Genomic DNA, 19159 nt, shown 5'->3' on the forward strand with positions numbered 1-19159 from the left:
GAGGGTGTCAAATCCTGTGTGGACAGTGCAGTAGATTGATTTGGGACCTGGACATACACCAGAAGTAGATTTTTCTTAGATGGCTGTTCCACAGGCAGTGGGATTCTTGAATGGTGCTAATTTTGGAAGGCCCTCAAATCCCACAGTTTGTGAGGTCTCTTCTCTTTTTGTCTGCACGTCAGAAATTGTAGTGGCAATATGAGAAGGGTGGAAACTGTGGTCCACAGACTGCTTGCCAGAGCCATCCTACTTTGTTTGTGAACAGCAATCCTTAGACAGCAGGGGGCTGTATCTATTTGACCACAAGTAACTATATCAGAGATTACATTGGTCGTGCCTGTCCCTTTAGTATTTGCATCTTTATTCACTTGACCTTTCTTAGGTTGAATTAAGAAGGCCAGACAATTAATGTTTTCCGCAGGACCTTTCTAGCACTGTTCTCTGGAACCGTGCATGTCCTGCCATTTTTGGTCTTATTCTTAGCTTTTACCTAGCGATTGATCCTTCACAATCACATTTTGCAATTATTGGGCACCTGGCGTTAAAGAATGTGTACCGCCGTCCATTGTGCACACATGCTGTGTCTTGGAATTTCTCTGTTCGCCCGAAGATGCAGCCAAAGGGGCCAGGCTTGGATTCACAGGCGTGAAATTTGCACACTGACAGAGATCTTCAATACATTCCAATTCTATCTTGATTTTGCAAAACTGGATGGTATGTGCAGCTAATATAAGTTTAATGTTGTCGTATAATTCAACGAACCAGCTGGGCACCATATTAAGTGCCAAGATTATCGGAGATGTTAATTCAACCTTATTTTCGAGTTCTCTTAAAGCATGGTGCAGATCGTGATTCGTTTCAGACTTCAAACAAATATTATGATACTTGAGGCTCTGCTATACAAGAGGGCGTATCACTTGGTTCATCTGAAACAAAAGCCTCGACCAATGGAATATGATTAAGTCATAAAAAAATTATAGAGCAGTTGATGGTGTTAGGTATTGGTTCATTCCGTTGGGCTGAAATTACTAAAATGCTTTCAACACTAATGTAATTACTTTCTGCACATTTAACCGGACCTTCGTGAAGGGTTTCTGCCACTTTTGGGTCTACCCCGGTGGTGGCACTCTCAGTCTTTTGTTGTACCCATGTTCATCTCAATTTTTTCAAAACACCACCTTTGCTTGTTTTCAATATTCATTTTAAGCAACCCTTGTTCCCGAAATCAAGGAGTCTGTAAAACAATTACAACACCCTAATGAATGACATTTTCTAACCTACACAAGACAACCAGAAATCTGTGTATTGCCCTACTACTTGCCTTCAATCACAGAACTGTTTGACACAAGCATCTTCTGAATAAAATGTGCAGCTGTATATGCATTATTACCTCACTGTTTTCATGTCAACATAGTCACATTGCAGATTAGCTAAAAAATAAACCAGGCTTATGTGGTGCAGGATTTTACTGTGAAGTATACACAGAAAGAGGGGCTTTGAATTGCTTATGGCCCCTTCGCAGTGAGCTGTGAATTGTCAGGGAAAGGAGCCATCAGCACTCTCCATTTCTCACTTGTGTCTGCCCCAGCCCAGTAATAAAAGACAGATAAGACTTAAAGGAAATATGCCCAAACAAAACAACCCTTCAAAAGGATTTCATAGAGGCAAACCTCTGCGTTTTACACTTCAAAAAACACCCTTTTCCTTGTTTTCAGGAACGAGGATTCATACCCAAGAGCAGTTTAAGTGCCTCGACAGTGAGATCTACCCTGCACTTCGGTGGAGGTTGGGATTTAGTGCTTGAAGAGGCAGCTGTGTTTAAAATTGTTGATTTTCTTTTGGGATAGTGTCACCAAAGTACCGATCTTGGCTGCACTGCCTTTCTTTGGACTTCCTAAACAAATCTGTATGGGGGAACCGGTGACTGCCGTTTTTGCACTCTTTTCAGATGAATGCAAAACTGGCAGCAAAGTAATGACCCCATCATTTGCTGTGAAATTGAAGGCAGAGGAAGCTGATGGTATGGCTGATTACGTCGACTGATCCTCATTCACATCAACGGGGCAAGAAAATTGTGAAGCTCTTGAAGACAGCCATCTGGTTGGAACGATAACAACATTTCTTCTGCATTGTTACAGCCGAGGTGCGTTCAATGGCCTTAAGCAAGTTTAACAATGAATCCAATCAAGACTGTATCACTCACCAAATTATAGGTGGACTGTTAAGGTCGTGCGCTGCACCACTGCCCACATAATGGCAGACTGCTGACTGCAACACTCTTCCGCCACCTTTCGCGTGCGCTTCAAGTGGAAGTGGTGTTTTTATTTGCTCAGCTAACTCCTCCCCACAAAGTTAAAGAAACATATTGCCAGGGAAACCACAGCTCTACCCGTCTTCCTCTGCCAACTCTGCTGACTGCAACACACTTCTGCCACACTTCGCCAATGAGGAAACTGGCAGTCTTTTAAGAAATGCTTGCACTGCCACTGATCCATATGTTTATCCCACACTAAGAGATGTTAGCAGCTTTTGATGCAGGAAAGCACAACATCTCCCCTCCAATACTTCCACCCACAGCAGAATGGTGGTGCTGGAAAATGGAGGGGAGAATGTCTGCTTTCCACACTAATTTTAGCACGAGGTCAGAATTGGGTTCTGAGTCACTCCTTATCAAAAGTATGCACAATTGGTGGCATAGTTTCGGTCTCTCTTGAGTAAAAAGAATGTGTTGTTACTCTACCCCGAAATCCATGCACAGTCATTTCTGGTACAGACTTATGCAACACAGCCTAAATACATTATACATATTATAGTGCTCAATGTTGTACAATATTGCAGAGAAAGGAGTAATAGAGAGATTGCTAAAGCCCTTTCAGCAAGTAGATCATGCACAATCTATTCTCACGCCAGTTATGTTATCTAACACATTGGCCCTCATTACGACCCTGGCGGAAAGCGACTGACCGGAGCGCCACAGCGTAAATAGCGTTTCCGCCATTGCACGAAGGAGCAAAGTGCGGCCCATTCCGACCCATCGGGCACGAGCACCACGCCACGGCGGAAGTGCAAAGTCCGCGATGGCGGAAATGACCCCAAAACGGCCCACACCGCCGCCGTACGGCGCCCTAGGTGCAATACCGCCACCCCTCTTAGCGGTCACCGCAGTGTGCGCCTACCGGAAAGTACGGTGCCCGGAAATATACGGAAACGGAAGTTAAAACATGGGCCCGGAACGGGAAACATCCCGGCGTACACCTATAAAAACACTAAAACCACACAACCACTAAAATCACTACCCTGAAACACACCCCAACCCGTCAACCACCCTAGCGAAACCAAGAAAAATGGGAAAAGTAGCGAAGAAAGCGTGCGACTGCAAGCGGCAGGTCCACTTCTCCCGTGAGGAACTCACCGTGCTAACAGAGACCCTCCAGGAGAATGCTGCCGTCGTCTTCTCCACGCAAATGACCAGGACGGCACTTGCAAACAAGAAGGCCATATGGGCTCTGGTGGCACAGCGGGTAAGTGCGGTGGGGACCGCACCCCGCACCCCACAGCAATGCCGCAAGCGATGGGACGACCTGCGGATACGCGTCCGCAGCATACTCTCTGCCAACCGCAACATTGCCACAGCCACCGGGGGAGGTCCTGAATCACCCATCAAGTTGACCCCCTGGGAAGAAATCTGTGCCTCCACCATCGGAATGGAGAGCATAGAGGGAGTCGGAGGGATGGAGAAAGGAGTGCAGACATCCGAAGATTCAGGTAGGTGGGCCAGATAAAACAATGCCAAATCCACACAGTCCATCCATGTGAAGTACCATGCGTCCACATAGTGCAACAGAAACACATGTCCAGGAGAACGTCCACACACATCGGCCTGAAAGCGCACGTCAAAACCCACAATAAATACATAAATAATTAAAAACCCCTAATACACGCACTACACGTGCAGCAGGCACACCCTAACTGCAGGCTGCCAAACAACTGCACCCTCACTCCACACACAAATCAAAGCACCTCCAAGACCCCGACCCAAATCACCCTCAGGTACCACCCCAAAGCATGTGATACAATGCCATTCCAATTCCCACAGACCCATCAATAACCCTCGCCCTCCTTTACTCCACCACAGGGTCCGATCCAAACGACGAGCTACAGGACACCCCTACCAGCACACCTGCAAAGAGGGCCAAGACCAACGGCCAGAGACCCTCCACCTCAGCTGCACGCATCAAGACACGGCAGCAGCACAAATCAGGTGGCAGCACAGAGGAGGGAACATCAACAGGCACCCCAGCAGCCAGCATGCCCACAACACCACCACCACAGGTCCCCCCAATGGATGCCACAGAAGGCACTGCCTCTGGTGGCAGCAGCACCATAGGTGACACCCCATTGATGGCAGCATGCTCGGACACAGAAAACGGGGATGCCGAAGTCAGATCCATCCATGACCTGTCCCAATCCCCCTGTCTGTCCCATCCCGTACAACATGAGGATACCACGCAGGGGCACCCACAAGACGACGACTGGCCATCCCCCACAAGCCCTGTGGCAAGGCAACATGAGGACAACAGCCCCTCTGTGACACCCCCGCAAATGGCCATGGCCCAGCAGAGGCAACAGTCCCTCGACCAGTTGATCGAACAACAGCAGCAACTGGCCACACTCCTCAAGGACCATGCCGATGAATGTGGGGGCACTAAGGCAGACATAGAAACATCAACTGAGACACTTAGGGCAGAAATGGAGAGAGGTACAGAGACGCTAAGGGCACAAATTGAGAGAAGCACCGAGAGCCTGAGGGGGGAACTGCATGCGACGTCCAAAGACGTATGTGCCGAACTTGCCGCAGTGCGCCGTGTGCTCACTGAGCTCTCGCAAACCCTTAGGGACATGCATGGACGTGAGCAGGCAGACACATCATCCGTTGCAAGTTCCGTCCAGGGCAGCCCCCAACGTAGATCTGGAAGGAACCTGCGCTCCACAGGCAGGGGTGCCCCTGATACCCGCAGAGGGGGCATGCAATAGCGACAGCCCACTGACAATGAGCATCTTTGGACACTGGTGTTCGGGGGGGAGGTAGGAGGGTGGAGGGGGTGTGTTGGGCTCACTTGGGTGGCGGGTCGATAGGGTGTTCAACATGATATCACATATGCCATAAAAAGTGCACGATCAACCAATGAGAAGTGTGGACATTGATCTTTGTGTACTAGGCCATCATAGGCGTACAGTCCATATTGTGCATGTCCCAGACACACGCAGTGCCACGAGTCCCGTGTCCATGTATCAGCCACCAGGCGTGAGTGCTAGAAGCATACATCAATGAGATGCTGACGAATGTCACGGGCCTCCGGTGCCTCGCAGACTCCATGAGGTGCTGCCACATCCCCACCCTCATCATGACCATCATCAGGTGCTTGCAGTTCTGCGTCAGGGGGCATGGGCACATTTCTACGTACGCACATGTTGTGGAGCATGACACATGCCATCACCATCTTTGCAACCTTCTCATGGCGGTACAGGAGTGCCCCGCCAGACCTGCTGAGGCAGCGGAAACGGGTCTTCAGTAGGCCGAATGCCTGTTCAATGACTACACGGGTACGTGAGTGGGCATGGTTGTAGTCCTCCTCATGCTGGTCCCGTGGGTTCCGGACTGGTGTGAGGAGCCATCTCTTCAGTGGATATCCAGCATCACCTGTATGTGGACGAGAAACGTATGATGTGGAATGCCATTGATACGTACGCACACCCCCCCCCCTTCCTGGCAGGTCATTGCCAATTCACATACCCCACATCATCATGCATGTAATGAGACTCACCGAGTAGCCAGGATCTGTTCCCTGCGTGTCGCTCCATGTAGCGTGGTATTGTAGAGTTCCTCAAGACCATAGAATCATGGGTTGATCCAGGGAATCGGGCACAACAATGTGTAATGATCCTGTTGGAGTCACACACCATCTGTACATTCAGGGAATGAAATTGTTTTCGGTTGCGGTACTGGGCCTCCATGGCATGTGGGACGACCAATTCAACATGGGTGCAGTCGATGGCACCAATGCAACCCGGTATGCCGGCAAGTGCATGGAATCCCACTTTTGTGTTGGTTATTTCCTGCTCCGAGCGTGGTAGAGAGATGTAGTCGTCTGCGTGCTTCAGGAGGGCATCGAGCACTTGCAATAGTGTCCGTGAGAACAGTGGCTGAGAAATGCCATGCAACTGTCCGACTGTGTGCTGGTAGGTGCCTGTGGCCAGGAAGTGTAGTACAGACACCACCTTCAGTAGGGGTGGGATGGCGGTTGGGCTATCTATCATGCTGACAAGGTCAGCCTGTGTCATGTCCACAATGGCAGCTATGGTGTCCCGGTCCAGACGGTAGAGGGTGTGGATCTGCTCATCAGTGAGGTTGAACCGATGTGCTCGGAGGCGTGGGATTGCGGGCTGCCTGCGTGGTGGTAGTGGCTGTGCTGGTGGGCCTTGCTGGCCCTGCCTTGGCCTCCTCCTCCTCCTGCGTCTCCTCCGTGCGGCTGGTTGTAGTTGGTGTTCGTCTACTTCTTGGAGTCGGAGCACTTGCAGTGCTATCAGGTCCCCCAGGGCCAACATCGCGAGTCCTGCCGGTAGCATTTCGGTGTGGTTGTGGGAGGAGACTGGCTGTGCAATTTATGTGTTTTCAGGCTGTATGGCCTCCACCTGTGGTGATTGATTCCACCTGTGCAAACTGCTCTCCCCTTTGGCCGAGCACGTCCCGCGCACAACGCTGCAATTCGGGGAATTGTATCTTGCTATTGCAATCATGTATTTGTACCCGATGGCCGTGTAAGATTGGTTGATATGTTCATTCTGCTGTGGTCCCATTGTTTCACATACTATCTGTGCAGTCGCGAACAGACTTGTGAGGGGTCAGTGGAACGTAGTACTCGAGTAACGGTGGGCCCTCATGCATCACTGTACCGAGTTGCAACGACGGGCGGGGCGTCCCATTCGTGGGTGAAGGCAGTTGCCATTTTCACACACAGCCGCACTCGATGGAATAATTAGTGATTTCAAACGGCCACAGATGCCTTTTCGACGTGATGTTGCAAATGAGGAATTCGAAGGGCGGCGCTTTCGGTTTCCAGCTAGCGGCGAGGAGATGCCCACAGGTCTGACTGCAAATGTAACGTTCTATTGTTCTATGTCCTTGAGACAGGGCCCATGGCGAGCGAGCAATGATTGATATGAATAGTTTGGGATGCGCAATAGCTACGTGGGCGATGAGGCCGTCCGTTCCAAAATACATGTTACTTCACAACACTGGAATTACGGGCTGGGGCACTGTGGATTTAGCAGGCTGCATAACGCACAGACTCAATGGATGTTTCTAATGTTATGTGAGTAATTATTCAGGCATTTTGATCCCGGGATGAGGGAATGATGGATGGATGCATGGGCAGGTGATTTGATACAGAGTTTGCCATGTACAGGGCTTCTTGGGATCTATCCGCCTCCCCTACGCTATGTGATGCAGGGCTGCCATAGTGGGACCATCGTCCATCTGGCCTTGTTGAGCCCTCCCTGTCTCGAGGCGCCCTCAGACACTCGTTTGTGATGGTGTTTGCACCTCGATATAGATGGTTATGAGTCGCAAGTGGTTTTGGGGTGGTGATGATCCTTTGGAGTGGGCTAGCATGCATATGGCTGTGGATTTCGTGTGATCATTGAAGTGAGTTGTTGGAATGTAGTTCTGATGGCCATTCTGTTCTTTTTCTTTTCTTTTGGTTGACAGGTATCTCCTCCCCTTTTGCCACTGCCATCTGTATGCCACTCCTGCAGATGGATTTTACTCCCGACACCTGCTGCTTCGTGTTAATCAGTGGAGCAGCATTACGATCTTATGGGACGATCGCCAATGGGCCACATGCCCTTACGCAGTACTGGTGGCTCGGAGCAACATTTCGGCCTTTCAGCTGGACTAGTGCCTCCCCATTGGGACGGCCCTGCGGTTCTGTGCGCTTCCATGTTGCCTTTTCGTACGTGAATGTGGCTCTGTGTACCATGGGGGAACAGGGCGACACACAGGTAGTGGCTGGTCATTTCTTGCGGAAGCAGCCCACAATGGTGATTAGTGTTTTGGAGTTCATGGCCTGATGGCTGTATGGGCTTGGTGATTTTGATGTGCATAAAATTTCTATTCTGATTTGGCCCGTGTAGCGTTTTTCTTTGCAAGTGATGTGGCATATGCCTATTTGGGGGGCGATGTATTGTGAGGAGATCTGCATTGGGTTCCAGCTTCGGGGTTTAGTTGCGTGGTACTGTGCTGTGCGCGTTTGCCTACGAAGCCCAGTGAGGTCAGGGATGGGGGCTGCCAATATGACAGTTTGAATGTTGTCATGCTCAGGGGCGGGGGATTGGGTTTTGTGTAACAGATGCCGGTCAGCCAGGTGGACTGGTGGAATGATGTGATTTTCGGAATATTGCTGGTCACAGGTGCCTGTGTTTGCGTGCGTTTCTTGGTGGGGGACTGTGGTCATGTCCATTGGGATGGCTTCTGTATTCGTGCCATCTGTGCCCTGCAGCTCCCATTGGCCCCTCTTGTGTTTCTTTTGTTCGTTGGCATGCATGGGTGACTTGTACATTTCAATGGTTGCATTGTGGCTTCATTGCACCTACGGGGAGTTGTACTTTGTGGGCAGGGAGCGGTGTACAGGCACTCAGTGGGGCCGTTTACGGTTGATTCGCGATGCCGTACTTCTCGCCATGGCGGAATGGTACATTACGCCATGCCTGATGGCGTTAGGTACATGTCCGCTAGGGTCGGAATTGGCGTACCGTTGCACCATGGTGGTGTTTGCGGTTTGGCATGGCGCGCGCGCGCGTGCTTGGTGCAGTTAGCGTTGGCGTTCACTACGGTGTCGCTAATGGCTTCGTACTTTGCGGTGACGGGTCATAGTCGCACCGAGCGCTATTCGATGGCGGTATTGCATTTCCGCCATCGTTTTTCGATTTCCGCCAGGGTCGTAATGAGGGCCATTGTGTGGAATTCCATAGCACATTTACCATATCATAGCCATGATCACTCTTTGAAGGATATAAAGGTGGAAAGAATCCATAGTTACTATTCATTATATGCATCCGTGTAGAGCAAGTCCTGTTGTAATCAGCATCAGAGCAAGCACATAGGTTTTCTTTGAAGCGTGTAATTCTTTCGTAGGGTTGGAATTCAAGTTCTTCTGTTAGAACTTTCTCATATATTGGAACAACCTATTCAATGACGGGTTAGTCCACATTGCTGAATCAGAGCTGCGCACACGACCTGGTTGGCTTTACATAAAAGTTGCCAGCCTCCATTTATGAGTCAGTGCAGAAAGGTGTTCTGGCCGCTGCAAACATCGTGTCTCTGAGTTGAACCTGCAATGATGATTTCAATGAAGTAACGTGTGCCTCTTTGAATTATTTGATGTGTTTGAGGTCCCTTCATTTTCGCTTGTGTTCTTTTTGAGCTTTTCTAATTAATGTTGTACTTGCCTTTGCAGAGTTACCACTGGGCACTGTACACACTGTTCACTAGACATACGAACTAATCCCAACTGAGACAAATGCCCTACAGCAGGGCTAACACAAACCAGGCGAGAGGCACATTGTGTCTGCTGCATGACTTGTTCAGGTTCTTCCTGCAGTATAAGTCAGCCACACATTTGAAAATATTATGTGCTCTGCATACTACGGGAGTAGTTCTAACAGGATGTATCTTTTAATGTATGGATACTTTATTGAAATCGGATTTCTCCAATAATGAATGTATAAAAACAGAGCAATTACAAATAGTATAGTATTATGGGAGTAAGCATCATCTTGATTATATCTAAGCGCCCCCACCAGGAGAGGTATAGTGGAGACCATTTGGATGTTAGATCCTTGAGGGTGCCCAGTAGTGTTTCAGTATTGAGTTTGATTGTATTTGGGCTAGTTGGGGCAAAACAAAGACCTAAATATTTGACAGAGCTACTGCACCATTTGAGGCCAAAAGTGACAATATCGTGTTTAAGGCAGTATGGATTTAGGGGCATAATTTCTGATTTCTGTTGTTGTTGTTATCATCCTGGTCTGCTAGCGGGTCCCGCTCTGCACTTCTGGTCTGGCCAGGCGTCCAGAGCGGGACCCGCTGCAGAACCCGTAATGTTGCAGCCCGGAATGAACAGTGCCCGTCCCTTACCGGCACCGTTCATTCCGCGGCCACCAGCCTCGTAATGATGCCCATGGGCCTCATTACAAGTATGGCAGTAAGGCAACAACGGCGCCGGTATCGCTACCCGCACCGTTGCAACCGTACCACCATACTACGAGTTGTGCTTGTGGGTCTCGCTCTGCCCAAAAGTTCCAACCTGGCGGGCAGTGCGGCACCCACGAGCCCAACTCGTGGATGCACCAGCACCATTAAGAACGGTGCCGGTGCATCCGAGCTCCCATTCCCATTCAGCCCTATGGGGCCGAATGGGAATGGGAAGTCCCTTATTGCCGGCACCCGCAAATGGCAATTACCTGGTCCGCCGACCTCGGCATGACCTGGTAATTGCCCATTCATGGGTGCCGGTAAAATCACGGGTCCGGCGGCAGCCGTGCCTTTGTTACAGGCACGGCTAGCGCCAGACCTGTAAGGAGGCTATTGTGTAATTTGGGAGAGTCACGAGAAAGAGGATCCTTTAGAAGAGTAATGGGAACATGTGGTTTACGATCTTTTACCCCTGTCCCTGAACATACTGCTCGGGTGTTTTTGAGTGGTTGGAGAGACAAAAAAGCCAGTCTCAGGCTATGTATTTCCACGGCTTTGCGAAAAGAAGGAGTAAATGTGGGATGCCCTGGGCAATTACTGATTTGCTCCAGTGCCAATCTCGTTCTGTCTAATCAGGGATAAGAGTGAATCACCATGCTCTCAGAATGTCATTGTAACACTGACTTGCGCTCAATATGCTTAATGTATCTATCGCGTTAACATAGCAAGACATCATTCTCAAGGTGACATAAACATAATAATACATTTCCCGTTTCCTTAATGGAAACGCTTCACCTAAACCTCAAACATATGCGACAGGTGTTCTCATTACAAAACCCTTTTGTAAAAGATGATTAATAGCTAAAAAACCAAGGTAGCTGTGAAGAAACATGAATCTACTTTTCACCCCCATATATTGACATGAAAAAGAAATGAAAAATAAAGCAGAATTTCAAGTCTGTGCTTGCATCTAAATGTGAAAGCTACTACGGTGTACTCCACGAGACACTTTGGAATTGTGAGATTCTTAGTGCTGTTTAGAGCAGACTCTGGGCACTCTCCGTCTTGCTTGAGATAAAGTATGTCTCCCCCTTCCTTTGTTCAGTAGCTATAGTAATGAATACATGAATTAATTAATTAATTACATAATGTTTCACATATAACCACCAAAAATGGAAGCCATGCACAGCCTACACGTTGCGGTGGGTCAAGCAACAACAGGCACGTGTGTGGAATCTGGTGGAAATACATTTCCAAATACATTCTAAACATTTTGTTTTTTATGGGCACCGAACCTACATAGTAATAATGTATTTCTTATATAGCTCGACACGCCCATAGGTCTCAGAGCACTGAAATAGCAGAAGATATTATTATCTCACAGAGTGGTACTCATTTTATCAACCTCAGTAGGCTGAAAGGCTGAGGTGACCCTGCCGGGATTCAAACCTGCCATAACAGACTGTGCACAGATATCTGGGGCAAACACCTAGCTCACTGTGCAAGCTCACCAGCAATGTGGAAACCATTGCAATTGATACATTACCCACCCGTTGCTGTAGGAGCTAGGTTCCACAAATCTTTTGTAGGAACCCTTTTTACTCTGTCTGTTGAAACAAAAGCATTAACCTTCTAGTCTTTTATCAGGTGTGGTTCAATAACCTGCCAGACCTCACCGAAGACATTCTCAACGGTACATTAAGTCTGGCTCACTAATCTGCCAGACTTGACTTGACTTACTAATGTTTTAGTCCCAAAAGATGTTTGTTTTGCAATAGGTTTCCTGTTTTTATGTCTATGTTTCAGTTTGTTGTCTCCCTGACTGCTTCTAGGCTCCAACCCAATAGTTATAGTTCTCTCTGTACTGATGAGGGGCTTCCACCCTTAGATGTTTGCACAATTTCATTATGGTCCCAGACCCTTTGCATGTTGGCAAGGCTTCCTGCTTTCATATTTGTCCCAGACCATGTTGTTTTTCTTCTGTTGTCTCCCTTTTCCTGCTTTACTTGGTGACCACTTGGATAGACCTGTTATACTCCCCTGCCAGGCACCGTTCCACCTAGGTATATTCCTAATATTCGTATCAGCTTGAGTACGTTCTTGTCTATCCCTTTGTAATCAGTGGGATATTCTTATTTGCTTTATAACGATTGTGTCACTATGTGAAATGCTGCTTTCATTCCCATCTGCTCTCCGGGATGTATGTGCATCATTCACAATGACTCAATTATCCGCTTGTGTTCTTCGGGAAATATTGGCCTGCTTTACAAAGTTTCTGTCAATTTTAATGCCTCTTGTATCCCATTGTACTCTTCAGGAAATATTGGTCTGCTTTACATGGGTTTTCAGTCCTCTAGCTCCCTTTTAGACCTAGCCACTGGTCCAAACCTTTCCCTACCTTTGTGAAACCTTGTGACGGTCGACAGTGTCTTCCGGTGTCAGAGCAGAGCTCGCCTGTTGATGCTGCGCTCTGTATTCTCCTTCTCCCCGTGGTTCAGCAGCTATGGATTCTCTCTCCCATCTCCGGATGTCCATGCCTTCCTTCTTCTGCTTCTGGTAGTCTGGCTGTCTTCTGTCCTGCTGCTGGCTCAGTCCACCTCGCTTGGACCTTCCTGGTTGCTCTGAGTGTCTGCATCACGGTTTTTGCCCTTCGGCGTCCCCTGACTGAGAACAAGTGCTGCGTTCGTTCTTTCTCCAGGGCTGTTCCAACAAACTAGTCCTTCTTCCTTTGCATGACTGTGGCTCCTTCCTGACTGATGCACCATGTGTGTTGGTTCTGTGGTTGGCCTGTGCCTCCTAGTTCAATCTTCTTCATCTAAATATATATTTCTCCCAGTCTGGTCCAGAATATCTCCAACTTTAGTATAGCACATTGTGGTGTGATCGACCAGAGGGACCTGAGGTCAAATCCTGCTCTTTCCTCCCTCCCTTCCTCCTCACCTGATTATTCCACTGACTCTTCTTCTTGGCTTTTCTTCTTTCTCCTAGTACTCTTCTGTTTGTGCCTTCCTTTCCTTTCCTTCTTTTGAAGTAGATAGGGTCTCTCTCCCCAGGATGCCACCCTGTCTGTAGGGTAGTCCCCAACAGAGCGATCTCCCCGGGAGTTAGCCCAAAAATAAAAGGGAAAAGCCTCCCGGCATAAAAACCCTGTAAATCCTGGTTCGTGGATGTCAAGTCCGTATGAAGAGTAGCAGCAACTGAAACAACAAGGAATCCTTCCTTGACTCAAGAGTGTAAGTCAATAGGTGCTCAGGAGCCAGGTAGGCAGCAGCCAAAACTGACTGGAATGCAGCAAAGGTAATAGAAGAGTGCTAGGTCCTGTGAGACCGTAAGATGGCTTAGGACCCAGAGCCCAGGATCTGAAGAGAACCGGCTGTAGCCCGTAGAGCACGAGGAGAAATCCAGGTGAGAGAAAGAAGAATGAGGGCGAAAGGCAATAGCAGGAAACAGGTACGGGGAAGGGCAGACCCCGTAAGGGCGGAAGATGAGTAGGAGGAGTTAGCAACCGAAATGAAAGGAAGAATCCACGCTCTGAGTAGCGTTAACAGCAGAGGGAGGAATCGAGGAAGAGAAAGAGGAATGAAAAAGGACCAGAAAAAAGGGCTGGGAAACGAGGCAAGCGAACACGAGGACACAGGCAGAAACCTGAGGACAGGACAGGAGGATAACACAGCGCTAGGCAGTAGCGCAGCAAGCAGCAAAGCGAGCGTGTAGCACAGAGGAATCCAAGGTTCAGTTCGCGTCGCTGCTGCTGCTGTGAGTGTTTATACTTGGCGGCAGCCATTTTGAAAACAACTAGACCGTTGCAAGAAAAACGGTCTGTAACGTGATGTAACTAGTAAAATAGTTAATCCAGGTCCATAGCTATATAGAAAAAAAATTCCAAGGGTCCATGAGCCCAACAATCCAAAGGAAACCTAACCAAAATCCTACCTAAGAAATAACTAAATATAAAAAGGTGGGGCATAGTCCATGCGCCCCAAAGAAAAAAAGAAAACAAAAAGGACATCATCAAGCTCCACTTCAATGTCCCGGAGGCAGGCCTTTTCCATGGCCTTGAGGTCTCGCAGGGATGCAGCCATGGCCTCCTCCAACTCCCTGCGAGTTGCCTGCCTCAATGCCCGGCGCATGGAGTTCTCCACCCTGACCATTGTGAGCTGTGCCCTCTCTGCCCGCCACCGGTCCACATCTATTTGCAGGCCCAACCGCTGCCACACAGAAGACACTCCCAATCCTGGGTCCTCATGCCCGACGGCCGATGCCCGCCCCTGTGACATTGATGGCCCTGAGCCATGATAGCTCCCACGCTCAGCCTGCTGCTGCCTCCAATTCAACTGCCTCTGGCACCACGACGGCCTCCAGGCTGATGGAATCCTTTGGTGCCGCTGTGCACGTGCCCTGCTTGATGATGCCTACACGTCCTCCATCTGCTGGGTCCACTTGGTGGGGTGGCTACCCCTGCTGGACCTCCGACTCCTGACTGTGGCAAGGATGGGTCCTCTACCAGCCTGGCCGCTGGCTCAGGGACAGCTCCAGAGGGGGCCCAGGTGATACTTGGGTGGGAAGATGGCACGGAGGACGACTGGCGCATAGGGGGTTCAGTTGAGGAGGGGGTCGCAAGAAGATCCAGCACACGGATGAACCCAGTGCCGACGACCTGTCCTAGTAGGTCGATACGGCCAAAGAGGTATTCAAAATGATGTGCATTGTCCAAACGTGAACCCTGTACGTCATCCCGAATACCACGTTGGCGCAACGCCACCCCAGCTAGGACAGGCTCAATCTGGTCATGGATTGCAACGTCCGCAGGGAGAGGAAGGACAGTTGTTGTATGCGCATCCCCTCCCTGAATCCCTGGTGCCGGATGATGCAGTCACAGGGGACATGATTGGGGACAGGATTACAAACAGGCACCTCTGTGGCGGCCTGTGCTGCCTCCTGATCCTGCCCCTGGACTGCACAACTAGCACCAGTGGAATCCCCCCTTCCAGGCCCCATGTGTGGGGCTTCCACGGCCTCCTCCCCAACCAAACCCCCCACCAACCTGAATGACTCTGTGCCATCTTCCTCCGTAGGCCCCTGTGTGGGTTCAGCTGCCTCTACTGCTGCTGAGGAGTCCACCTCCAAACTCGCATCTTGGGCCTTCCCTCGGCAGCTGCAGCCGTGAACATGGCACCAGACTCCTCACTCCAGGAAGAGATCACTACATGGGAGAGGAGCTGGGCCTTGCGTCTCGGCTGGCGGTGGGATCCCTGCCGCTGTGCTCCACAGCACCGTCTCCGCCCTCTTTATCAGTCGACGATGCAGACAGGGAGAGACAGAACACAGGCATCAGGGCACTGTACAATGGTCAGATACACACATGCCAGTTGCACATGAGTGGCAGTGTCAAACTTCACAGATGGGATCACACTCCCCAACACTCATATCATTTGAACCCACACACATGCACAAATTAACAGGAATCGTGCAGCAGGCAGCAGCATCCATACACACACACCAGCATGAACATCCGAAGGTTGGCATGATGTCACAAGCAACATGGGGAGTGTCAAACACATGTACACATGCCACCAGACAAACATGCATCTGTACATCTCCACCACCTGTCACAGTGCAATCATCGGCAACTATGTCACATCTGCCAATCGTTTTCCTACAAGTCTGTGTCATATGCATCCATGGCGTATCGCAGTCGCACATATGTCAAACACACACACACACATGTATGCTGTGCACATACATAAAGGTGGAACCAGCATCCATGTGTCACAACCCAACCATAGCATAGTACATACACAGAAATGCCAACATGTGTGCATCTCCACATACATTTGTGCATCATGCTTTGGAACACATACACCATTGATGTGCATCACACATGACTGGACTCACATGCAGCAGGCTCATGTCCCTGCACATACACATCCATACATGGGCCTATCCAGACATATGTCCAAGCTGCACACTCCTGGCACACCTCAACAAGCACTGCATCCAATCAGTCCGCTCGACTCCGAATGGGTCTGCCTCTCGAGGACCTGGAGGTGAAGCGCTGGGTGAATACGTTCGAGGTCCCTCATGTCGTCAGTGGTAAGGTGGACACGGCACCTCACTGCATCCGTTGTGTCCAAGAGGCAACGGGCCTTCCTGAGGGTCCTGGACCTGAAGTCCTCCCAGCGCTTACGGACGTGTGGTAGGTCGCGGGTTGCCACCCCCTGCGCTTTGATGCCAACCACAATGTCCGTCCAGATCCTCATCCGTCCATCCTTGTCGGCACGTGTTCTTCCGAAGGGGCATCATAATGCAACAAGACTTGCTCCACCAGGATGCCAGCTTCTCCTGCTCTCTGGCTGGGGGTTGCCAGTGGTCTCAGATGGTGTTTGCCCCGACATGGTAACCCCTGAGGCAGGTGTGGATGGGCAACTGGGTCCTGGTGCTGGGCTGTGGTGTGATGGAACTGCAGTCGGGAGTCTTCTGTTCCAGCAGGGGTGGTCACAGCAACTGGACCCATGCATATGGCTGATGTGCAGCCACCAAATAGCAGGGCACGTGGCCAGCAGGCAGGCAGGCAGCAGGAGATTGCTGGTGGGAGTTGGCCTGGAACTCTGGGGGGCACAAAAATGGCCTTCTGGGCAGGAGCATGCTCTTCCATGTGTTGTCGCGTGGCCAGCTTGATACGGAGTGATTTGGCATGTGAAAAAACAGCACGTCAGCGTGTAATTCGAGGAAAGGCCAATAGCGCATAAACGCGTATGTGACGTGACGCGCGCGGGTGTTTCCTTTGGCATGGGTGCATAGTGATTCAGCACGTGAAAAAACAGCATGTCCGCGTGGTAATGCGTGTAATTCCAGGAAAAGGCTTAAGCGCGTAAGTGATGTGACGCGTGCAGGCGTTTTCCTCGTACGTGCTTTTCCTGGAGATTGACATGTGTGTTGCTACTTCTAGTTGTTGCACGCACCATCACTACTTCACAGCAGATCAATGAAGTATCTTTTCTTTTGGCGGGTATTGGCTATGTGTGTTTTTCATTACCACGCTAGTCTGATGGTGGGGTCCCCTGTGTATCGTATACCCATTTTTGAGGTCATAGTAGCCTGCGTGTCCTAGTTGTACGTGTTTTTCGGGTCCCTGGGTTCCACCGCATACTGCAGGAGGTTAATTTTACACACGTGGGCTACTGGGGATTGCATGCACAGTTTTACGGCAGTTTTGGGGTGCTTAAGCATTGCGTGACCCGTCACTTCATCACTGGGGTCACATACAGCCTTGCAGGTGCACAAGGGTGCTGTTTACATCTAGTACTCCACCCCCTTGACCCCAATTGCCCAGGACAGTGGTCGTGTACACCTCCCATTGGCACTACTACATCTGTGCCATGGTTGGGAGGCCACGAAAGGTGAGGGGCGCCTCAGCTGGGTGTTCTCCATGTGGTGGGTGTGATCAGGGATGCAGCTGGGGTGACCAGGGAGTAGGGGGACTCCAGGGTGTCCAGGGTGGCTTCAGAGGGGGAAGCGGCAGGGGTGCACCACTTTGGCAGGATGTTCTGCCACGTGTTGGGCAGATGCATCCAACACCACCCCAGCTGTGAGTCTGCCATCCAGGACAGTCTCGGTCAATGACCTTGGCATAGCGGCTGTTGCTGTGCATGGTCCAGTCAAGAGCGCCCAGCAGCCACTAACACAAGTCAGGGCTTCTGTCCTAGTTACACCTGCCACTCCCTTGGCTCAATCCACCAGCATCACTGCCCCTACTGATCAGGGCGGCATTTGCCAGTCAGGGTCCGGATCACTGCCCAAGAGGAGGAAGGTTGCACCTACATAAGAGGCTGGGACCCCAGACATGGCTCAGGCCTCCAGCACTTCGAGGAAGAAGCCTTTCGGCAAGATGGAACTGGACTTCCTTGTGGGCTACGTGTCGGGACACGACCATGATATGCTAGTGGGTCCAAATTGTCACACTACAGCTGCCCAACGTTGGGACTACTGGAAGCGTGTTGCGGATGGTGTTCGTTCATTTGGGCATGAGGTGCGCACTGCTCAGGAGTGCAAAAAGTGTTGGGCGGACCTCCAACGCTGTACTAAGCTAAAGTGTGCCTCCAATTATGGAATGACTCGGGTGACTGGCAGTGGGCCACCACCTGAGGAGGAAGAACTCACTCGCACGAGGTGCTCGCTGCAGAGTTCATACCGGCAGAATTGGTCCAAGGAGTGGGAGAGATGCTCGATTTTGATGCCCCGTCCAGTGAGTGTTTTTGCGTGTTCGTCCAGACCATGTGTGTTTTCTTGTCCGATGTGTTGTGCTTGACTGCCAATACATGCTATGTGTACATGGTTCTCATGTGCGAGTCATGCAATGCTTCCCTAATGCGTGCCTGCTGTGCAGCATGCTGGACATGTAGTGCAGACAGGGACTCTCCACATCACCACACTTGCACCCTACTCACATGCTAGTCACCTGATTGCCCCTCTGGTCCATGTTCCAGCTCGCTGGCCCTTCTGCATGTAGCTTGGGGTGTCTTTCCACTCAGCACTCGGACTATGGGCCTCATTCCGAGTAGGGCGCAAAGGGATACCGGGCACCGTTAAGGACATTGGTGCCGGTAATCCCTTTGCGCCCTACTATGAGGTCCCTTTGCGGCCCCGTCCTTAACACCTGCTTTTACCAGGCGTTATGGAGGGGAGCCGCAAAGGGACTTCAGCGCTAGTAACGGTACCGTAATTTACGGTACCATTATTAGCACCGGTGTGCAGTCAAAATGTCGAATCAATAATTTCGAATGCATTAAATTTGAGAAAAAAACATGTTGAAAAAATAAATGGTGCATTTTTTTATTTGATATGTTTTTTGGGGGGTTTAGATAGTAAAATAAGGGTTATTAAAAAAAGACAGGGGGTTGGGGGCGG

The sequence above is a fragment of the Ambystoma mexicanum genome, chromosome 5p (genome assembly GCF_040938575.1).
Source record: "Ambystoma mexicanum isolate Mex_15411 chromosome 5p, UKY_AmexF1_1, whole genome shotgun sequence".
Lineage (NCBI taxonomy): Eukaryota > Metazoa > Chordata > Amphibia > Caudata > Ambystomatidae > Ambystoma > Ambystoma mexicanum.